We start from the raw sequence: 25563 nt of genomic DNA, 5'->3' as shown, positions 1-25563 counted from the left end.
TGTTACAAGGTTTACTTCCTGCATTTGACATGCTGATCCATGGAGCATTTGAGACCTGCTTTGTTTTACTTAATGGGGACCAGCCTTTGGAGTCCAACCTTGAAAACCCACCTCTACAAGTCAAATGCATACCTGGCAACTCAGTGTGCTAAACCTGCAAAAAACCTGAGCACCAGAACTCATACGGAGCAGTGATCTGCCAACACTGCAGGAAGGAGGACCACCAAAAGCATACTGAGGAAGAAGAGGAAGATACTGAGCAACAGGACAGCCTGGAGGAGGAATGGTATGGTACAACTACACCTGAGTCCAGTCCAAAGGCTACAGAGGATGTGGAAAGCAACCCAGAGGCTGAGGTGTGCTGGATCACACAGAGGAGCAATAGTAAAGCCTGCAAATCCGGAGGCGCCAATGTTGAATGAGTCATGGGTTCTAAGAGAGGCTTGGAGCCCCCATCAGACAACAGTCAACTCCAAGACAATACTGCAGATAGAACATGGAACAATACATCACAGAAATAGGCCCTTTGGCCCATGATGTCTGTGATGAACATGATGCCGATCTAAACTACTCACATTTCCCTGAATATGATCTATATCCCTCCATTCCCTGCACGTTCATGTCCTTGTCTAAATGCCTCTTGAACATTGCTCTCAAATCTGCTTCCATCACCTCCCCTGGCAGCACGTTCCAGGCACATATCACTCTCTCTCAATAACCTGGGATAGGCTCCATCAGGCCCTGGGGACTTATGCACCTTAATGTTCTTCAAGAGCCCCAACACCTCTTCCTTCTTGATATCAACAATATAGATATTGACATTAGCTATTTTTTAGATATTTATTTATTAGTCACATGTATATCGAAACACACAGTGAAATGCATCTTTTTGTGTTACTGAGAATGTGCTGGGGGCAGCCCACAAGTATTGCCACTCTTCCGGTACCAACATAGCATGCCCACAGCTCCTAACCTGTATGTCTTTGGAATGTGGAAGGAAACCGGAGCACCCGGAGGAAACCCACGCAGACACGGGGAGAACGTACAAACTCCTTACAGACAGTGGCCGGAATTGAACCTAGGTCGCTGGCGCTGTAATAGTGTTATGCTAACCACAACAGTACCGTATGGGAAATCTGACATTAAAAAGTAGAAAATGCTGGAAACATTCAGCAGGTCAGGGTGCATCTGTGGGAAGAAAGATAGAGTTAATGTCTCAGGTTAAGCAACCTTTATCAATAAAGGAAAACATCTCAAGTTGCGGGGGTGGGGGGGTGGGGGGGGGGGGGTGGAGGATTGAAGAGAACTGACACTATGTCTGCCAGATTCCTTCAGCTCCAGTTAACGGCATAAGCACAATAGCTGTAACCTAACAATGTTAATTCTCAAAGGCAGGAATTGCTGGAAGCACTAAGTAGGTCAATCAGCCTCAGTAGGGAGAGAAATTAGAGTCAACATTTCAGATCAAGGACCCCGCATCTGAACTGGAAAAGTAGGAAACAGGAGTATTTTGCAAGAGGAAGGGAGACAGGAGCAGCCATTTTGAAAGTGAAGACCAACCTGTGAATACAGGCTGGTCTTCACTCTCATACAGACACAGGAGGGTGAGCAACACCAGGGTAAAGTGAGGGTAGGTTCTATCTCTTTATTTTCCCTCAAAGCGTTTTAGTCATGGCAGGTGAGCTCAGACCTATGTCAAGCTCCTCCTGCACAATGTGGGAGCTCGGGGACGCTGCCAGTGTCCCTGAGGATCACGCGTGCAGGAAGTGTGTCCGGCTGCAGCTCCTGACAGACCGCATGATGGCACCGGAGCTGCACATGGATTCACTTTGGAGCATCCGCAACGCTGAGAATGTTGTGGATAGCACACTTAGTGAGTTGGTCACACCACAGTTTAAAGGCCGAGGGAAAGATAGGGAATGAGTGACCAACAGGCAGATCAGTAGCAGGAAGGTAGTGCAGGAGTCCCCTGTGGTCATCTCCCTCCAAAACAGATATATCGCTTTGGATACTGTTGAGGGAGATGGCTCATCGGGAGAAGGCAGCAGTAGCCAGGGTCATGGCACTGCGAGTGGCTCTGCTGCACAGGAGGGCAGAAAAAGAATGGCAGAGCTATAGTGGTCAGGGATTCCATGGCAAAGGGGAATGGACAGGAGCTTCTGTGGCCGCAAATGGGACTCCTGGTTAGTGCGTTTCCTCCCAGGTGCAAGGGTCAGGGATGTCTTGGAGTGGCTGCAGGGCATTCTGGAAGGGGAGGGTGAACAGTCAGTTGTGGTAGTGTATGTAGGTACCAACGATGTAGGAAAAAAAGTGGGATGAAGTCCTACAATCCAAATTTAGGGAGCTAGGAGATAGATTAAAAAGTAGGACCTCAAAGGTTATAATCTCAGGATTATTACCTGTGCCATGTGCTGGTCAGTGTAGGGATAGCAGCATAGTTCGGATGAATATGTGGCTTGAGCAGTGGTGCAGGAGGGAGGGTTTCAGATTCCTGGGACATTGGAACCAGTTCTGGGGGAGGTGGGACCAGTATAAACCAGACAGTCTACACCTGGGCAGAACTGGGATCTATGTCCTAGGGGGATTGTCTGCTAGTGCTGTTGGAGAGGCTAATATGGCAGGGGGATGGGAATCTATGCAGAAAGACAGAGGGAAGCAAAGCAGAGACCAGAGCAAGAGTTAGAAAAAAGTAAGAGTGGAGTACAGAAAAGTCAAATGCAAAGGACAAAAAGGTCACTTGATTCTAAAAGGACAATGAGTGTAAGGGCACTCTATCTGAATGTCTGTAGTATTCCAAACAAGGTCAGTGAACTAGTGGCACAAATCAGTACAAAAGGGTATGATTTAGTGGCCATTACAGAAACATGGTTGCAGGGTGGAGATGAGTGGGATTAAATATCCAAGAGCATCAGGTAATACGGAAGGATAGGCAGGAAGGTAAGAGAGGTGGGGTAGCGCTCTTAATTAAGGATGAGATCAGGGCAATAGTGAGAGACGATACAAGATCCAACAAGCAGAATGTTGAGTCCATCTAGGTAGAGATTAGGAACAGTAAAGGGAAAAAGAAATCATTTGTGGGAGTTGTCTATAGGCCACCAAATAATAACATTACACTGGCACAGAAAATAAACCAAAAAATATTTGATGCATGTAAGAATGGAACAGCAGTTGTCATGGGGGACTTTAACTTCCACATAGATTGAGCGAATCAAGTTGGTCGAGGCAGTCTTGAGGAGGACTTCATAGAATGCATCCGTGATAGCTTTCTTGAACAGCATGTTAGTGAACCTACAAGGGAAAATGCTATCTTAGATCTGGTCCTGTGCAATGAGACAGCTGAAATTAATGACTTTGTAGTAAGGGATCCTCTTGGAAAGAGTGATCACAGATTGATTGAATTTCTCGTCCAAATGGAGGGTGGAATAGTTTGATCTCACAAAACCAGTGTATTATGTCTAAACAAGGGAGACTACAACGGGATGAGGAAGGAGTTGGCTAGCATAGACTGGAAACACAGGCCATATGGTGGGACAGTTGAGGAACAGTGGAAGACTTTCAAAGAGATTTTTCACGGTGCTCAACAAAAGTACTTTCCAGTTAAAAGCAAGGATAGTAAGGGTTTGGAGAGCCAGCCTTGGATAACTAAGGAAATAAAAGAAGGCATCAAGCTAAAAGCTCATGCATACAAAGTCGCCAAGAGTAGTAGGAAACTGGAAGGTTGGGAAAACTTTAAAAAGCAACAAAGAACCACTAAGCGAGCAATAAGGAAAGGGAAGATAGGTTATGAAAGTAAATTAGCACAAAATATAAAAACAGGTAGTAAAAGTTTTTATAAGTATAAAAAGCGGAAAAGGGTGCCAAAAGTAAAGATAGATCCCTTGGAAGATGAGAAGGGGGAATTAATATTGGGTAATGTGGAAATGGCCGAGGCCTTGGACAACGATTTTGTGTGGAGAACACGTCTAACATGCCAAAGAGAGATGTTATGGATGCTATAGGAGGTGAGGACCTCGGTACAATCGCTGTCACTGAAGAGGTAGTGATGAGCAAACTAGTGGGCCTGAAGGTAGACAAGTCCCCTCGTCCTGATGGGATTCATCCCAGGGTACTGAAAGGAATGGCGGAAGTTATAGTAGAGGCGTTTGTGATAATTTACAAAAATTCTCTGGACTCTGAGCAGGTCCCGGCAGACTGGAAGACAGCGAATGACATGCCACTGTTTAAGAAAGGATGTAGGCAAAAGGCAGGTAACTGTAGGCCAGTTACCTTAACGTCTGTGGTCAGGAAAATGCTTGAAGCTATCATTAAGGAAGAAATAGCGAGACATCTGGATAGAAGTGGTTCCATCAGGCAGACACAGTATGGGTTCAGGAAGGGCAGGTCCTGTATGACAACCTTACTGGGATTTCTTGAGGGTATAATGAGCACAGTGGATAGAGGGGAATAGGTGGCTGTTGTTTACCTGGATTTCCAGAAGGCATTCGACATGGTGCTGCATAAAAGACTTATCCATAAGATAGGGATGCATGGAGTTCAGGGTAATGTATTAGCATGGATAGAGGATTGGTTAACCAATAGAAGTCAGAGGTTTGGGATAAACGGGTGTTTCTCTGGTTGACAATCAGTGGTGAGCGGGGTGCTGCAGAGGTCAGTGTTGGGCCCGCAACTGTTCACAAGATACATTAACGATTTGGAAGAGGAGACCAAATGTAGCGTACATAAGTTTGCTGACGACACTAAATTGAGTGGAAAAGCAAATTGTGCAGCGATGCGGAGAGTCTGCAGAGAGATATAGATTGGTTAAGCGAGTGGGCAAGGGTCTGGCAGATGGAGTACAATGTTGGTAAATGCAAGGTCATCCACTTTGGAAGGAAAAATAGAAGATCAGATTATTATTTAAATGGTGAAGGATTGCAGCATGCTGTTGTGCAGAAGGACTTGGGAGGGCTTGTGCATGAATTGCAAAAAGTTGATTTCCAGGTGCAACAGGTTATCAAGGCAGCAAATGGAATGTTGACCTTCATTGTTAAAGGGATTGAATTTAAGAACAGGGAGGTTATGCTGCAACTGTACAGGGTACTGGTGAGGGCACACCTGGAGTACTGTGTGCAGTTCTGGTCTCCTTACTTGAGGAAGAATATACTGGCTTTGGAAGCGATGCAGAGGAGGTTCACCAGGTTGATTCCGGAGATGAGGGGGTCAGCCTGTGAGCAGAGATTGAGTCGCCTGGGGCTATACTCGCTGGAATTCAGAAGAATGAGAGGGGATCTTATAGAAACATATAAAATTATGAAAGGGATGGATAAGATAGAGGCAGGGAGGTTGTTTCCACTGGTAGGTGAGACCAGAACTAGGGGGCATAGCAGAAGTAGCCTCAAGATTCAGGGAAATAGATTTAGGACAGAGATGAGGAGAAACTGCTTTTCCCAAAGAGTAGTAATAGGAAAAAATAGGAAATGTATGTGATAGGATGAAGAGAAAAATTGTCAAGGTAATAATTACATTAACAATGTTTGCTCTAATTGCTATTTATTACATTGTCATGTGTGGGAGCTTGCTGTGCAGAAGTTGACTGCTGTATTTCCTATATTAATGCAATAATTACACACAAATATATTTGAAATATGCATTTCATTGGCTGTAGGTTGCTTGGAAATATCCTGAAATAATGAAAGTCAATACAGCTATGCAGATCTTCTTTTGCATTGATGATTAATACGAATATATCTATGGTTCTGACAGTTTATATTAAACTTAATTAATGTCAGTTGTCAAGATTTAAACATCAAATTATGATAGTTTGATTTAAAAAAGGATAATTTACACCCAAAAAAATTGAGAAGTGTTTATTATTTTATATAACAGTTGAATCAGTTATATAACTCACCTCCTCTGCAATGAAAAGTAGTCTAAGGCATTATTCTTTGAACGAACATGTTTAAGGAGCCGGCATTCCTAGTGACACCAAAAGCAGAAAAGAATATCGTTCCTCAAGATCTTTAATAAAAATAATACATAAGACATTTGAAGCTGCTAAGAAAGAGCTATATGTGCTTCTTTTAAAGAGCTTTGAAGTACAGCTAATTACAGTCAAAAGAACAGCTCTTCCTTTTTTTTCTTCTATTACTCATTCTAGGCTGATCTACCCACTGATAATAATTAGACAATATAAAGATGATTCTTCATATATCTCAAAAATACATCTGCCTTTTAAAAAAATATAATGATGACTAATACAGTTCGTTCTGGTGGGCACCTATAGGTGTGTGTGGTAACATGTTGCAATGTGTTGCAAAAGCAGCATTCAAAAACACTTTAAGGGGACAAGTTCTTTGTTGAAAAGATGATAGGGATTCCTATAAGCAGGAGAACTGTTACCTTAGAGGAACATCCATGGATAAATTTTTAATCTACTCTCTGGAAGTACATGTAAAAGACCATGGCACATTTTTCAAAGATCAGCCAGGGAGATCTACCCATTGTGTTTGCCAGTACCTATCCATCAAAGAACAAAATAAATTATCTGCTTGTTACCTATTCCCGGTTGTGGGAGTTGCTGGTACAACAATGACAACAACTCAAATTTGCTTCATTAGCAGTAGGACTATTTAGGAGATCCAAGATTCTTAAGGTTTGATTGGATTAGTTTATTGCCATATACACCAGGGTGCAATGAAATTCCTTGTTTGCATGAAGCTCACAGAGAAAACAGTCTACATGATAATAATAAATACAAATACAACAATAAATACAATGACAAGTGCAAAACAGCAGAATAGTGCAAAGCATTATACCCACAAATTCTTCGTTTTCCTTTCATAATAGTAGCCTTAAGAATGAAAACTGCTAGAATGAAGAACCATAAAATTTCAACATCATTCAATTCCATTAGTCTTCATTCCTGGCTTTCAATAGATATTTAAATCTCAAACTCTGCACCATTATCCACCATCAGGGTGATGCCGTGGCATTAGCTGAGACACTATACAACGTTTAGATCTATTCTTTACATCAAACTCTTGGATGGACACAGAATTCAAACCATTCAGATGAGAGAGTGTCCTTTACTGTGGAGCTGATTAATTACTTGCACAATGCGAGAGATAACAAGGTAATTCTTCATCTTCACTAACAAGGTGAAAATCCAGCAGATAACCAACCCATTGCAGAAACCCTCCCTCCCATCACCCCTACAACCCCATTCCCCCCACCCTCCAAAATTCATTTCACACTCTGGGTTCTGAGTCAGAAAAGAATGGGTTCAAACCAGGCATTTGAACACAAGTTCTAAGTTGAATTAGTTGGGCTATTGGAGGTGTCACCATTGACTGAGACGTTAAACCTTTTCCATCCTCTCATGAGGAGATAAAAGATCCCTGTACTCTACTTGTGGTGCAGGAGGAAATTTGTTTCCCAAATCCTGACTAATACAAATCGCTCAAACAACAAGTAAACAGATTACCTGGTTGTGATTAAGTTGTCTGTGGGACCTTCCTGGGCATACGTTGTGTGCTACGTTCCCTATATTAGATCAGTTACTCTGCCACATAAGCACTGAATTAGTGTTCTAGTGTTTTTTGTATATGGGCAGAATTAACAGGAATCCATTTTCAGATGAGATACTCAGACTTGCAGTCTTGCGAAACTGAAGCTAGGGGAACCTCCAGTGTTAGGAATCCTGTTCCCTGGCTCTGCTTATTCTGTTAAAGACTGTTCATTACAAACCCAAGTGGGAAATGCAAAAGAAAAAGTGGACCTACCAGAGGGTAAGAAGGGTTTGGAGAACCAGCAAGAACGGGGAAGAAATAACCGACGATATGCATCGCCTCACCACTTACAGCTACAAACACAGGTGCTCCCAAGCATGGAAGATATGAGTGCATAATGTATGGTCGAAGTTTTCTCAAGACCCATGTTGGTGGGATGTTCACCTGGAGATCCCACACACTCCTGGATTCACTGGAATAATCCTGAAAATAATTTCCAATTTTTTTCATGTTTCCCATTACTTGTGTTCTCAGGCTAATTATCTGCTTCACGTGAGGATTATCTGGATGGCTGCTCAGAAAGTATTTCCTCTGGTGGTTGCAGCAAGATGGCCAATCGGGGACAATGTCAGGAAGTATCCGTTATGCAAAGAGAAGTGGAAATCTGGAGCTCTTTCCCCATAGCGCTGTAGAAATTGGGGTCAATGGAAAAATCCAAACCAAGTTTTATAGTTTTTTTTTGTTAAAGGTGAAGGAAGCAAATTGTGTTGATGGAGATAAAACTGAAAGGTGACGTCACTGAAAGCCAGAAGAGGCACTGGGGCTAAATGGCCTCTCTGGTCCTATATCACCCAGACGTCACAATGAGATTGTACTAAGGGGCTAATGCTGTATTGTTTCTGGTATCACAAAGTGATTCCAGGAAAATCAAATGTAAAAATCTTCCAGTGAAAGAGGGATTCAACGTGATGAGCCAAACACACTGCAGGTCTTTATACATTATAGCATTCAGTCCCCCAACATTTGGAGAAATAGCTTGAAATTCTAATATGGAACATCATCAAATCCCAAGTGGTAGGATGCAATGTATATTTTCATTGACAGTGTGACAGACTTTGAGTCCCTTTGAATCTCAGAGTATGTGTGTCCATTGCTTTTGTTTATGTTGGCAGGAATGGAATTGGGGGCCAAGTTTGGACATAAGCATTCAGTCTCCCTTAGTGTTAATGTGGGTATATGTTAAACACCTGAGTGCTGGTTTGAAAGGATGTGCTTGAAGAAAACTTGGATGGCAAATGTTAGCACTCCTTTCAGTGTTTTGGAATGAACAGCAGAAGTATTCCAATCCAAAGTTCCCAAACCAGATGCAAAACCAATTCCTGAAATAATTTACATTCCAGATATTAACTTTAAATACTTCAAGATATTAACTTTAAATGTCACAGGAGACACTTGGGGGTTTACATTGACTCCCCTATGCCTGGCATTAATGGTGCATTAACTGAATGGAAAAAAGGATAGATTGACCGACCAGCCTCACCTCCCCCACTGTCACCACTTTGAAAGGGATTGACTATTAACTATTTCGATAATAGGCCATCTTTTCATATGGAAATTGGGGCTGTCGCTGTTTTAGTTTAAACTGGAACTTTGCAATGCCCTGTAATGAACTTTTTGAGTTTGCTGGTGATTATAGAATTAATGAACACTATTCATCAAAGAAGGCTATTTAGCCCAATGAGCTCATGCCATTGAAGATGCCATAAAATTAATTCTTCTGACCCTGTACTATCTTCAGATCTCCTAAACATTTTCTCTTTAATTATTTATCCTATTCCACAAATAGTTATGTCCCATCGTCTGGAAAGCAAGCCATAAGGGACCTGATGAACCATGCCAATGACCCCTTTCAAATGACTGTGGCTGGAAAGCATTTTGCTTTAATAAAACATCAGTTTTGACGTAAGAAAAACATTCATTCCACTTCTGGAAAATGTGCAGAATAAATGCAAATACAACTGATTTGAAGCTAATTAGCATTTATTGTAATCCAAGCACTAATTAGCTTCATTGAAGCATGAACACGAAGCCCTGTCCTGCTAATGGGCAGTTTAGAGGAAGGAACAGATGAAAGTCCAGCTTTAGAAATGCAGCACAAAGCCCCACTCTTGTTCTCTTGTCTATTGTTACCTAAAGTATTGCAAAAATAGTATAGAGCCACTGGTGCAAAAAAAATTGCAAGGATGGTACTTCAATTGAGAGTTTATATCTTTTAGACAAAATTGAACAAGGCTAAGAAACTGAGGGCTGAGAAATGAACTAACGGAGTTCTTTAAAATAATGGAAGGATTTCATGGAATAAGAAGTGAAAATTAAGATTTATATAGCACCTCACAGCCTCACAATTTCTCAAAGCACACTGCAGCAAATACACTACTTTTGAAGTGCGCTCATGGTCGTAATTCAGAAAACTTGGCAAGCTCACATAAACAACAATGCAATAATGACCAGAAAGTCAATTTTGTGTTATTGGTTGAGTGATAAATATTAGCCAAGAAACTGAGAATAATCTCGATGCACTCTTCTACTGAGCTGTAGACACAGACTCTGGATGAGGTTCTGTGGGGAAATGCTGGTGTTTCTCCCAGATTAGGTTTGTGCAGTATTCAACAGGAAAAGTTCTGTCAGTTTTATCTACTCAGCACCTGTATAGAGAATGGGAGGGATAGCCCTTGTTTAGTCAGCTTTGACCAAGAGAAGGCCTTTGACTGAATATTACATACATATCTGAGGCTCATGCTCTCTAAAATAGGATCCATGGTGGGAATCTGCAGTCAGATACAACAACTTTACACAGGCATCAGATACCTTTTAGATTAAATCTGAATTTAGGGTCCTATCTCCTCTGTCTTGCTTGTGTACTGTATCGAGCCCTGTATCCATTCCATCAGAAAGGACGCTAGCATTGGAGGATGACTGCAAAACCCATGAAATGGTGATTGGTGCCTTTGTATACTATTGAATATCACAGCAATGGGATTTTATACTAAACTTTTATTGGCCCACATTTATTGATGCCCTTTGCCTAATTTACAAATATTTAACTGTACGATGATATTGTTGCTGTAATCTAACCAAGTTAAGATCCCAATTTAATGAGGGGCCTCCTTTCAATTTGCAGCCAACATCCCAACTAAGTTAGCAAGATTTTAACTTCATCTTCCTTAAATGTTTAATGCTAAGTCACTTGGTCATTGAAGCAATATTGAATTCATCTTCCATTAACTTGTGAAGAAAATGCCAGTTTTTCCTTTTTTTTCCATCACAAGAATGCAGTCTAGATCAAAAAGTTTGTCACAATAGATAAATTAGTATACCAGCTTCTGGGTCTAATCTCTTTGATCTGTTCTACTCTAAAGTAGACTTTATGGTCATTAAGGTGATCTATAACAATTAAAGGAGGAGAACATGGATCTGTTTCCTCCTCATATAAGTGTTACCCTTTTTCAGCTGAGCTGCAGTACTGAGCTCATCATAGATTCTCTGCCCACATTTCTGGAGTGCAATTTATAGCCCTTTCTTCTGGGCAGAGGGAACGGTAACTTGATTACTGGGATAGAACACCAGAGGTCTAGATTACTGACCTAGCCACACACTGAGCCAGGGATGAGACCATCAGTGGAGATGTTGCCTGTCCTATACATGTTTCCAGCAGGTCCCATTCCATAGCACCCTGCAAAATGAGCTTTGTCTCAGGGGCTCTTCAATACATTTGAATCTTAAAAATGAAGTAATTGAGGCAAAACATTGAATAATTTAAAATGAATTATTGGCAATAATCCTGTGCTATTTTTGTGCACCATCTGTTCTTCAGGTCACAAGCTTTTTGTTTGACGTTAGCATTCAGGTGCCTGTCTTTCTTATTTCATATTTACATATTGCAATGACTTCTCCCCCTTGTTTCTAGTTTAAGAACACCTTGTGCTTACAGTTAATTAGTAACTGGATCTTTTGGACCTGACTTTGAACCTAAGTTAACCAATGCTCACCACCACTTGGGATTATGATTCTGTCGCAGTTTAATTGATGGGGTTAGATCAGAACACATAGCTGGCAAGTCTCCAGACATGACTAGGCCTTCACAACTCATAAAAATTACCAGGGCTCGGGGACTTTGGAGGGAGCTCCAGGTCATTGCAAGTCCCTGAGGCTCACAGTCCCAGCGCTCACCCAACCTGTGCATGTTGTAATTGGCACTGGATTCTCTGACAGTTCACAACAAGGGTGTTAGACAGTAACCATGTAGAAGATACTGATACCTCTACTGATAGATCCTACTGAGGTATCCTGCAATTGCTAAGATGCTAGATGGCAAAACAGATGGATCCTGGTCCTTCCTCATCTAACAATTCTTACGATGTTACAAGAAAAACACCAATCTGAAAACTACCCTAACCCAACACAAGTAGCTGTGAATTTGGCCCTATGTTTTTAATAGGAATTTACTGTGGCCTATAGGTTGCCTTGATAGGCGGCATGGTAGCGTAGTGGTTAGTGCGACGCTATTACAGCGCCAGCGATCAGGTTTCGATTCCCGTCGCTGTCTGTAAGGAGTTTGTACGTTCTCCCGAGTCTGTGTGGGTTTCCTCCGGGTGCTCCGGTTTCCTCCCACATTGCAAAGACGTACGGGTAGGTTAATTTGGGTTTAAAATGGGCGGTGCGGACTCTTTGGGCCAGAAGGGCCTGTTACCATGCTGTAAATTAAATTTAAAATTTAAACTAAGCCTTCGTACTGCCCAGCCTTTCACACCTTTGCTTTCCTGCAGCAAATGATATTGGTTTATTATTGTCCCATACACTGAAATACAGTGAGAAGCTTGTGTTTGCATACCATCCAGACAGATCCTTCCATACATAAATATGTCGAGGGGGTTAAAAAGGAAAACAGAATGCAGAATAAAGTGTTACAGTTACAGAGAAAGTGCAGTGAAGGTAGACAAAGGAAGTGCAAGGGCCACAACAAGGTAGATTGGGAGATCAAGGGTTCATCTTTCAGTGTATGAGGTGTAATGCTATTGCAGCGCCAGCGACCCGGGTTCAATTCTGGCCGCTGTCTGTAAGGAGTTTGTATGTTCTCCCCATGTCTGCGTGGGTTTCCTCCGGGTGCTCTGGTTTCCTCCCACATTCCAAACACATACGGGTCAGGAAGTTGTGGGCATGCTATGTTGGCGCCGGAAGCGTGGTGACACTTGCAGGCTGCCCCCAGAACACTCTACGCAAAAGGTACATTTCACTGTGTGTTTCGATGTACATGTGACTAATAAAGATATCTCATCGTATGAGGTCCTCAGTTGCTATGATATGTTCTCAGTAGCGGTCATTGCCAACGTGCAAAGGCAGACTGGCCGCTGAGGTTATCAGGCAGCAGGAGCACCTTCTCAATGCATCTGACTGGACATTGCACATTCTACCCTGCCTTTTGAATTCATTCTGTATGCTGCAATAACTGGGCTAGCATCCAGAAGTGTAGACTAGTGATCAGATGACACGAATTCACATTCTGCTGCAGCAGCTGAGGAATTTAAATTCAGGTGATTAAATAAGTCTCAAATACTTAACTAGTGTCAGTAATGACAACCAAGAAGCAAACTCGTCTCGTTTACTGTTGTTCTTATGAAGGAAATCAGCCTCCTCTACATGATTTGCCCTAAATATGACCCAGAACCACAAGAATATGGTTGCTTCCTAACAGCCCTTTGATATGAATGGACCAAAAGGTCACTCAGTTCAAGACTAATTAAATGCTAGCCTTGCCAGTGACACCTGCATCATGGATGCACAAGCAGAAAATTCTGTCACTCACCTCAAACTGCCCTTGATATCAAATCCACATTTGCTCAAGTATGGCACCAAGGAGTCCTGACTGAACTGGAGTCAACAGGAATCGGGGGGAAACCCTGCACTGGTTGGAATCGTACCTAGCACAAAGGAAGGTAATTGTGGTGGTTGTATGTCAAGTATCTCAGCCACAGGACATCTCTGCAGGAGTTCGTTAGGGTAGTGTCTAGACCCAACCATCTTCAGCTGCTTCATCAACGACCTTCCTTCAATTGTAAGGTCAGAAGTAGGGATGTTCACTGATGATTGCACAATGTTCAGCACCATTCACAACTCCTCAGATAACGAAGCAGTTCACATTCAAATGCAGCAAGACCCGGACAATATCCAGGGCTGGGCTGATAGATGGCAAGTAACATTTGCGACACACATTCACAGTGAGTAATTCATCTCCTGACACCTTCCGGCTTGTCCACCATCCACAAGACTCAAGTCAGGAGTGTGATGGAGTACTCTCCACTTGCGTGAATGAGGGCAATTTCAACTGCACTTGAGAAGCTCGACGCCATACAGGACATAGTCGCCTGCTTTTGATAGGCACCCCTTCCACAACCATTCACTCACTCCACCACTGATACCCAATAGCAGCAATTTGTACCATCTACAGGATGCATTGCAGCAACTCACCAAGACTCCTTAGACAGCACCTTCCAAACCCACCACCCCTACTAACTAGAAGGACAAGGGCAGCAAAAGCATGGGGAACACCACCACCTGGAAATTGCCCTCCAAGCCACACACCATCTTGACTTGGAAATATATCGCCATTCCTTCACCGTGGCTGGGTCAAAATCCTGGAAGTCCCTCCCGAACAACATCGTGGGTATATCCATTGCTCAAGGACTGCAGGTTCAAGAAGGCAGCTCACCACCACCTTTTCAAGGGCTATTATTGCTGGCTCAGCCTGCAAACGCCACATTCTTTGAATGAATTTAAAATATAGTTAATACTGGTAATACATGCTCCACACAAATCTAACCTTCCAAATATAACCTTGGAGATGATGTACTTCAGCAAGTCAAATAATTTACAGACCTAGGAAATCTTTCGTCCTGCTTCATTCTCCATTTCAATAAAAGAAAATGAAGCTTCTCAAAACTTCTACAGAACATCTCAGACACATTTATAGTTATTACAGAATGTGATTATGCGACTTACAAATCTTAATCGCGACATGAATTTCCATCTGTTGGTTTGGATGATACAACCACCTGCTTTGACAAGACTTGCTCTCCAGATCTTGAAGTAAAGAAGAATTTAATTCCAAATCAGAGATGCATGTCAATAACTGAAAGGTAAGAACATACACAGAAACAATCACTTGCAAGAAAGAGCAGTGGTCCCTGGGTAGCCATGGAAACATGTTCCGAGTGAAAGAATCATTATAACAGTAGATTGCACCAAGGGAGTAGGAAAGAAAATTGGATAGAAGAAAATAGAATCCCATTTTGAATGCATTGCAGATGTCTAGTACAAATTTACATGAATACCCAGCATATCTAGATTCGCATAAGCAGAAAAAAATTTGATGAAACATCAGGAATTCATAATTTCTTTGGCACTCTGCAATTCCTTTCATTCTACTATCTCTGGAGATGGATAAGTTAAAACCTGGTTTCCAAAGCTATTCCAGCAAACTAAATCTCAAATGAATTGTCCTGTTCATGTATTTATCTGGTGTACTTTGTTATTCAGTTAAAGGATGTGATCTTACCCAGTTACTTGAAGTAATAATTTAGTTCAAGAGAAACCATGTGGTATTGCTGCATATGAACTGACAGACACTGGTACTGTTGTGAGGTTGCTTGAATAAAATGCATGTCATATTGCCTCAGCCCTCTGGAGTATATAAATGAAAAATGTGCCTTTTTCACGAGAGAGACAAGAGAGAGAGGTTAGCCACAGGAACCATGAATAAAACATAGTGAAAACGTTGGCTGCACCTGAAATACACTTCTAATACAGTCAGGTTCAAACAAATGATTCTCAATTCTCCAAAACTCAGGATTAGTTTGAAAAAAGCTAAGATGATGTGAACACTGAGCAATGGCAGAAATAACAAGTGGTCCAACCATGATTGCTTAAACAAATCAAGCTGAAGTCTTAAATTTGCCATGAAAGGACAGAGTACTTCAATGAGTCTGATAGGAGATGAACAATGATGTAATATTACCATAAAAATTGACAGCAACTGGTTCACTAGCTGGAGCAGCAAAATCTTCTTCACTACTTTGTTAACTTGAATTGGTTTATTATTGTCACATGTATTGAGGTACAGTGAAAAACTTGTCTTGCATACCGTTCATAAAGATCAATTCATTCTAACAGTGCATCGAGGTAGTACAAGGTAAAACAATAACAGAGTGCAGAATAAAGTGCTACAGTTACAGAGAAGTGTAGTGCAGGCAAACAATAGGTGCAAGGACAGAACGAGGTAGATCGTGAAGTCAAGAGTCCATTTTATCGTACTCGGGAACTGTTCAATAGTTTTATAACAGCGGGATAGAAGCTGTCCTTAATCCTGGTGATATGTGCTTTCAGGCTTTTGTATCTTTAAATGGTTAATCCAAATTAACTGCCACAAATGCACACAATGGGTTGCATTTCAAATTCACCGAAGTGCCTGAATATTTAGCACTACACAGCCAGACATCCCTCCTTGATTCACAAGCCCAGTAACACGGGAACTAAAAGCATTTGAAACCCGGCAATAGCATCTTTCACCTAATTGGACACACACTTCAAAATGAAATAATTTCCTCCAATTAGCTTTTTTGAAGTTTGATTCATATTTCATTTCTCAGGGAGCACAGTGGTTAGCACGACAAACAATATGCTGGAGGAACTCAGCGGATCAAGCAGCATCTTTGGGAGGAAAGGAATTGTCAACGTTTTGGGTCAAAGCCCTGCATCAGGATCCCCACATGTGGCTCGATCCCACTGAGTTCCTTCAGCAGATTTTTTGTTGCTCTGCATTCCAGCATCTGCAGTCTCTTGTGTCTCCACAGTGGTTAGCGTTGCTGCCTCACAACTCCACAGACCTGGGTTCAACCCTTGAATGTTGGCAGTGTGGAGTTTGGCACTCCAATTTCCTCCCATGTCCCAAAGTCATTGGTTGATCGGTTAATTGGTTACTCTGAGTTGCCCCTGGGGTAGGTGAGTGGCAGGAGAATTGAGTGGTGTGGGCATGGACTTGATGAAGTGGACAGTGTAGATGGGTGCTTGATAGTCAGCATGGGCATGTTGGGCCTGTTCCACAGGGCCTGTTTTTGTGCTGTATTATTCCATGACTCTAAACCCTGTTGAGAGAAACAGGATCAATCGGAGGCCTTTCAGTTCCTCAAGCCTTTACTCACAATTCATCAAATCATGGATAAATATCCAAGTCCCGTCCACCATTCTGGGATTCTTTCTGACCAACAGACCCGCAATCAGTGAGGACAGGCAGCAACACCTTCAGCACGATTATTCTCAACACTGCTGCACACTGCTGCACACTGCTGCCCCACAAGGCTGCGTCCTCAGCCCTCTACTCTGCTCCATATACACTCGTGACTGCATGTCCAGATTCTGCTCTAACTCCATCGACAAGTTTGCAGATGATACCATCATAGTAGGCCGTATCTCAAATAACGATGAGTAGGAGTACAGGAAGAAGATAGGGAGCTTAGTGTCATGGTGTCATGACAACAACCTTTCCCTCAATGTCAGCGAAACAAAAGAGCTGATCATTGACTTCAGGAAAGGGGGCAGTGTATGTGCACCTGTCTACATCAATGGTGCTGAGGTCAAGAGGGTTGAGAGCTTCAAGTTCCTAGGAACGAACACCACCAATAGACTGTCCTGGTCCAACCACATAGATGCCACAGCCAAGAAAGCTCACCAGCACCTCTACTTCCTCAAAAGGCTAAAGAAATTTGGCATGTCCCCTTTGACACTCTCCAAATTTTATCGATGCTCCATATAAAGCATCCTATCTGAATGCAATCACAGGTTGGTATGGCAACTGCTCTGCCCGGAACCACAAGAAACTGCAGAGAGTTGAGGATACAGCCCAGCACATCACGGAAACCAGCCTCTCCTCCATGAACTCTGTCTATATCTCTCGCTGCCTTGGTGAAGCAGCCAGCATGATCAAAGAGCCCACCCACCTGGGTCATTCTCTCTTCTCCCCTCTCCCATCAGGCAGAAGATACAGGAGTCTGAGGGGCACATACCAACAGGCTCAAGGACAGCTACTATCCGACTGTGATAAGACTATTGAACGGTTCCCTTATACGATGGAATGGACTCTTGACCTCACAATCTACCTTGTTATGACCTTGCACCTTATTATCTACCTGCAATGCACTTCCTCTGTAGCTGTGACACTTTACTCTGTATTCTGTTATTGTTTTTACCCTGTACTACCTCAATTCACTGTGTAATGAATTGATCTGTACGAGTGGTATGCAAGACAAGTTTTTCACTGTACCTTAGTATAAGTAACAACAATAAACCAATACCAATTATTCTCAATGCCCTTGACACATGAAACTTTTCAACCTCAGTTTTGATTTGGCACTTAACCTCAGCGGTTTCCTGAGGAAGAGAGTTCTGGATTTCCTTTGTATGCTCTCTATATCACTCCTGAACAACCTAACTCAACTTTTAACATTTTTCAGTATTTAATCATTGAAGTGGACTCTATCCCACTTAGCTTTCAATGCAGTCTTCAATACGAATCTACCTGCGAGGAATTTAAAATTGTAAGTTTTATGCTCAGCAACTTATCCTCCATTTCAAATTCCAGAAAATGCTATCCAGCACTAAATATTTAGAGATTCCACTCCCAGTGCAGTTGTGCTTACTGAGTCTCCATGAATAAACAATATATATCCAGGATATTGCTGTCAACAAAACCTGCAGAAAAATTCAGGAATAATGTGTTTTCCTTGTAAAAAAGCTTCTATGAACATATGTGGAATGATATAACAATAGAGTAGGAACCCACTGGAACCATTGTGTTTACTCCAGTTTCTTGCAGGACTATCCAAATAATCTCATGTCTCTGCTCTTTCCATATAGCCCAGTAATTTTCTTTTCCCTTCAAATATTCATCCAATTCTTTTATTCTTACCAGTTACAAAAACATTGGAGAGTGAGGAAAGAGGGCTGATTGGCTATCAAGTATAATCCAGATGGGAAATGAAGAGTCCATTTACTTTCTATTTGGCGTGGACACAAGGATGGACATGTCTGATGACCATGGCAGGAAAAGGGGGATGGAATGATAAGGAGGTCACAGAATGACACTTCCAGGACATGTAAACAGAGTTCACAGTCTTAAATTTAGTAACTTACTTTTGATGGTGAGCAGGTCAGAGAACTGTGAGGAACATACATTGGATTCTCAGTTTTCTTGTCAAAGATATTCTATAATGTGAGGAACCCTCATGTTACACTGCGGGATAAGGATTGCCAACTCCAGCTGGATGGCTTTGGAGATTTCATCACTTAGCCTCCTTAACTCCACCTCCCTATTGGTTGCTTGATATACCCATCCTCAAAGTGCCCTACCTTCCCATGACTGATTATGAACTAAAGGAACACTATAATTAATCAATCATTTTTCCCATCCTCAATGTTGTTTCCCCATGTCTAATGAAAGAAATCTAATGTTTTTAATGCTATCCAGACTTCTTCAGAAACACTGTTGCTTTGCCAGGCATGATGTGGTATTCTGAAAGGTATCAGTTATTCCCAAGAGAAATGAGCATAAAAGAACACAAACATTAAAAATACTGATCATGGCTGGGAAAAAATGCTTTTGTTTCCAATCTCAGGTATCTAGGCATGACTGGCAAGGTAAGCATTTACTGCCCATCCCTAATTGCCCCATGACCTGAATGGTGTCATCATCCATTTTAGAGGCAAATGTCAACCGCATTACCGAGGTCTCGAGTTCAATGTTCAGCAGACTAAGTGAGGACAGTTGATTGCTCTCTCTGAAGGACTTCAGTAAATCTCTAGGAGTTTACAATTGGACTGCATGAATGCTAGTTCAGAAACTTGATCTTCATTCCAGATTACTGAAGTTAACTGAATTTAAATTTCCCAATTGCCACGAGGAACTCAAGTCTTTCGATTAGTCCAAATCAGGACACTTCTACTTACAGTAATTTTTATGCCTTTCACTGTATTGCTGCCGCAGAACAACAAATTTCACGACATATGTCAGTGATAATAAACCTGATTCTGATTCGGGGCTACTACTCCAGTGACATGTCCACCATATTACTTCCATCAAATATTCACTTCTGTTGATCAGGTTCAAAATCCTGCATGGTGGAACCTTTCTCCTCTGCTAGTCAGAAACTCTTTCTTTGTGCCCTGTGTGAAAGACTTCGATCCAGGACTCAAGCTGTGGGTTGAATTTGGAAATGGCAAGGTGGAGGCTGGGTGGGAAGAGGGGGGCAGTTCAGTGCCTGAAGACGTAATAAGGAATAGAAGAGGCACTGAGTGTGGTTGTTTTGTGGGCAGGAGGAGGCTGGTGTTGGTGTTCTCCATTACTGGGACGAAGGCCTCCAAAAGGCACAAAGCTTCTCATTGGATACAGGCAAAGTACACCCCTTTATGCAATGTGACAGTCAGCATAGATTAAGCAAGAAATATGTACAACTTTCTTCCTGTCCTTCGTAGGTTAAGAAGTAGCTGCAACCTAGCCCAGTTTGTAACCCAGTATATAAGATAACCGTTTCACAGTTGTTAAACTCAGCAGTTGCCTCTGTTTCCATTGCAATATTGAGTAGAATTAAATACTCTTGATATGACTTCAAATCTGACAGGAACTCTCTGGAACATTCCAGCTTTATTACATTACTGCGTTCATATTGAATCCTTGCAGAAGCTGTTTATTCTACCAAAGGCCTACTCAGTAAGCTGCACTGGAAAACTACAATTTTGGTTTGAACATATGATATTTAAAATGTAGCTTCAGATTTAAAAATTGCTTCTTTCGTGTTATTGTTCATGATTCTGTAGAGAAGGAGTGGTGAGCAGATGGACTGAACATATTTTCACCAAATATACTTTGCAGCATAAATTGTTTTTCAGTGTGCTCCTCTCTATTTAATTTCCCTCTTCTCAATGGGGCATTGATTTATACCAGAGCCAAGAACGTGAACTGTCTTCTGTGTCTTGCTAAAAAGAACTGTCTTTCAGCAGATTGGAGCACTTTCAAACCCAGATCTTTAATGGTGCCACACAAATTCGCAACCTTCCCCATTCAGAGAAGCAAGAGCAACAGATGCATGGGAATACAAGAACCTCTAGGATCCCCTTAAAGGTCAACGTAACTTGGGAACACATGGGTCATTCCTTCATTATCAGTGGATCTGCAACAGGATCTTCTTACGCAAGAGCTCTGTGACATTTCAGAAATATTAGCAGGTCTTTGGTGACACATCGCCATCATTTCAAGGACAACTAATGATGGACAATAAAATACTGGCATGGTCAGTAATATGTATGTTTCTTAAAGAATTAATTTTAAGAAGATCTGGCCTCCTGTCATGCCTGACAAGGATGGCTCAGTATTAGTAAGGTTATATTTGTTGGGTTCGAGACCCACCCTGGAAAACTGTGATAATTATCCAGGCTATCAGCCCCATCTCAGCTATACGGGAGTGTTGCTCTGTCAGAAATGAAATATTTCAAATGAGAAGTTAAAAAGAAACAGAGACAATGGGCAAATTCTGTCTTCCAGGTAAATATAAAAATCTCAGGAATTTTTCCAAGAATAATTTTGATGGCATTGTGAGAGTGAATAGCTTGCAGGGAGAAAAGTGAGGGAATGGGCATTTTGGGACTGTTCTGAGAGACAGCATAGACTCTAGATGTGGCCTCCTCTATGTCCTAAGGTAATAGAATCAGATTTATTATCACTGACATATATGTTGAAAGAAAGGAATAACAAGGTAGTGTTTATGTTCTTGGACAAATATGAGAAATACGAAACATGCAAAATAGGAGATGTGCAAATAGAATTTGACAATGCAGGCTGAAAATCAGGAAGAACTGTTTTTATGTGGAAGGCAGCAAAAATCTGCTGTGAGTCTCCCCCCGTATAAGGAATCGGATGCAGGGACAATCAGACTTCTAGACTGAGTCTGGCCAACTTTTGGTGGGGCAGACTATAAAGGATGCACAACATAGGTGAACAATTAGGCAGAGAGTTTCAGGATTTTGACCCAGCAACAGTAAGGGAATGGCAATATATTTCCAAGTCAGATTTTAGTGGGACTTTTAGAACATAGAACATTGAACAGCAGAGCACGGGACAGGCCCTTCGGCCCACCATGTCTGCACCTACAATGATGTCAGTCCAACTAATCCCATCTGCCTGTACATGGGCTAATGCCTCTAAATGCCTCTTAAACATTGCTGTCAAGTCTGCTTCTACCACCTTCCCTGGGAGCATGTTCTGGACACCTACCACTCTCTGTGTAAAAAAACTTGCCTCACAAATGTCCTTCAAACTTTCCTTCTCTCACCTCGGGGAGATACACAGGAGGTTGTGTCCCCATGAGCCTACTGCCATTGCTCTGCTCGGTGATAGAAGCCACCAATTTGGGAGGTGCTACTGGTGTAGCTTCGGCAAGTAAATGCATGCACTTTGTAAGGTGCCCATTGCAGATACCAGTAGTGAGAGGTGTGACACGACTATGTTGCCAGGTGCTTGGGGCACCATTCAAGCAAGTTGCTATGTTTTGGCCAATAGTGAATTCTGTTGGAGCTATTCTCTCCTGTCACATTCCCAATGCAAATTGTAGAGGGTAACAGCTCTGTGGTAAGACAAGAGATGAATCAATCACTGCAGAAAACCCAGCTTATGACTTCCTCTTGTAATCATATCATTTATGTGGCTAATTCATTAAGATTTTAATCATAGTAATACCAGGGAGAATTAACAGTGCAAGTCTATTGAATGTTAAGTGGAGGTGGCTATGTTAGCTGGTAATTGTGCAGTATGGATGTCCCAATGCCACAACACTATCCAAGACCCACTGAATGTGGATATGTATTGCTGTGTTATCTGAGAGTTGCACTACTCAACCATCAGAAAATCCTACAATGGAAATAAGATAAAATAAGATATCTTTATTAGTCACATGTACATCGAAACACATAGTGAAATGCATCTTTTGCATAGAGTATTCTGGGGGCAGCCCGCAAGTGTCGCCACGCTTCTGGTGTCAACATAGCATGCCCACAACTTCCTAACCCCTACGTCTTTGGCATGTGGGAGGAAACCGGAGCACCCGGAGGAAACCCACACAGACACGGGGAGAATGTACAAACTCCTTACAGACAGTGGTGGGAATTGAACCCGGGTCGCTGACACTGTAATCGCGTTACGCTAACCGCTACACTACCATGCCTGCTGAAGTTGGTTGGGCCAAGGCCACTGCCAGGAGGAGGAGCTGCAGTGATGTCCTGGGGCTGAGAAGATTGGAAAATATCATCCCAGGGATGATCAGCCTGCATCAAGCATAACCATCTACCTTTATGCCAGATATCACCAAAACCAACAGAGCCCTTTCCCCCATCCCACACTTTAACAAGGCCTCCTCAATGGTTTTAAAGGCCATTACTTACACCTTCCTCACATGTATGACTAGAATTAGGCACTACACTCTGCATAGAGCTAACAATCATTGTCTTCCATCTTGGTCTGGACTTGAACCCAGTAGGAAGGCTGGTGCCTAATTACTTGTGCCATCCTGTTCTCCTGTTTATTTTTTTCTTCTAAAAGAAAATCAAAAAACTGCAGATGCTGACAAAAACCAGAAAATTTTCTGATTCTCTGAAATGCCTGATTTACAAGACAGGACAGTCTGAGCAAGGCTCGCACAATGAGCAAATCTCAGGAGGCTCAATTGGGCACATAAAGGGAAGGTAATTATTTGAGATCTTGCATTGAGAATGCTACACAACCTATTTTTCGCTGGGGCTGAAGAGCCTTGCTTTTGTGATCATTCTGTGTGACATTGAGTGTCAAAAGGAACAGAAAATCAAGAACTCTGCCCCAGTAAAATACCTTATAAACATTCAATTACTGTGCATAAACATAGCCAGACTTTTACGCAGTTGTGTGTGCCTTTTGGAAACATCTATTAATAATAAATAAAACTGTACGGAGGTTACAGCTGTAGAATTGAATATTTATGTTTTTCTACCCTCTCCCGAATGGTGAGACCTGAGGTGCCCTCAGGAAAGAACCTGAGATCTCACAACAATGGAACCAGTAAAAGCCAGCTGGTGAAGAGGGGGGAGAGAGACAGAGAGACTGACAGAGAGACCGAGACAGAGAGAGAGAGAGACAGAGAGAGACAGAGAGAGAGAGACAGAGAGACAGAGGGGAGTACAGAGAGACAGACTGACAGAAAGACAGAGACAGACAGACAGAGACAGATAGACAGAGGGAGGGAGACAGAGAGAGGGAGAGAGACAGACAGAGGGAGAGAGAGACACACACACGCACACCCCACACACACACGCGCACCCCACACACACACGCACACGCACAAAGCTCATCCTTCAGACAATTGGAAGATGAGGACAGGAGGTTCGGGAGGGGAGAATATTGGTTGTAGGATCAGTCACTGGGAGCAAAGGTCAAATGTCAGAGTACTATGGGTTTTTGGGATGGATGAGGGTAAAAAGGAACAGGGGTCTGCAGTGAAGGCTGATAGCCGCAGGATCAGAGGCTGGGAGGGGAGATGAAATGATTGGGCGGACAGAGGAATCAGGGGTCAGAGCTTGGAAGAGGTGAAGGGAGGACGAGGGGATGGGGCAGGAGAGGAGAATCTGAGTTTAAGAATTAGGAGAGGCAATCTAGGATCAGGATGTGAAGAGAAGGTCAGTGTCTGAGAACCAATGCTGCCTAAGTGGCTGGAAGGGTGAGGTGGAATGTGAGGCTGCGATAACCACTCCTGCTTCTCTGGGCCCCAGACTCATGTAAATAAATGTAAAAATATAGGTCATAGATGGTTTCAGGGACTGGTTTCACTGAGCACACCAATGGGCTGCCTCAGGGTAAACCAATCTTTCAGAATTGTGGGTTTACTAAAGAGTTTAGTACCTGCAAAATGAATTTATTTAGCATTGCTGAAATGAGCCACATAATGGTTTCCTCAGGCCTATTAAAATAAAGAATATACAGTTATGGATGGTCCTCGGGACATCGTCAATCACTTCAGAGGATTTTTTAACTGTACTCACTGTTTCTTGTCGATAAACAAAACATGGCAATAATATTGGCATGATTGACCGATCCATCTGTTTTTTGGTTTGTTAGCTGGAGGAGGAACATTGACCAACATAACAGGAGAATTTCTCACACATAGTTGAAAAAGTGCCAAGGAACCTTTCATTTTCACCCTAACAAGCCAACTGTTAGTGTCGCAAATTCAGCACCTCGACCATTGCAGTATTCCACCCAAACATCAGCTGGCATTTCCAGTTTAGGAACTTTCACTGGGGCTTAAACCCACATTGATCTGATTGAAGCAAATATGATGTGACAGCCATAGTTGAGATGGTGGAAGGAAAGCTAATAAACTTCTCTCACCCAGAAACTGAACAATTAAAAATGCTGGATCTCATTCTTTCAGGTTGTAAATTATTACTAGAGACTTTTAAAAAGCCAAAGTTTAAAAATTACTGATGTTCCATACTTCACTTTTCTGGCCCTTGTGACATTGGATTTCCCAAAGGCCTTGGCTGGGATGGAGAAACATTTGGACGCAAGCAAGTCAACATTTGGACACAATGTGTTCCAACTCCAATTTCCAGTGTTCCTCAACACCAGAATCCAACATGACATAGTGTCTAAAGCAAGAATGGGGGAAGTATATTCAGTGCCTCTTCCACCATTCAACCTTGACTCATTGGTGATCTGCAGTGCATAGTAGGATAACAAACATTTCTTTTGAGGGACCAACACTGTGAAACCTTATTGCACACAAAGCCCAAATCATCGCACAGAATATAAGAAGCATTTTATTCAAAGGAAAACAGGTAGGTAATAGGTACAGGCCAGAGAAGTGGGGCAGGGTATGAGTGAGAGAGTGAAAGACCCAAGGATAGGAAGATGGAGAGAGAGAAAGTGGAACCTTGAGGGTTGATTTGAGCC

The sequence above is a fragment of the Pristis pectinata genome, chromosome 22 (genome assembly GCF_009764475.1).
Source record: "Pristis pectinata isolate sPriPec2 chromosome 22, sPriPec2.1.pri, whole genome shotgun sequence".
Taxonomy (NCBI): domain Eukaryota; kingdom Metazoa; phylum Chordata; class Chondrichthyes; order Rhinopristiformes; family Pristidae; genus Pristis; species Pristis pectinata.
This window is presented reverse-complemented; position numbering follows the sequence as displayed.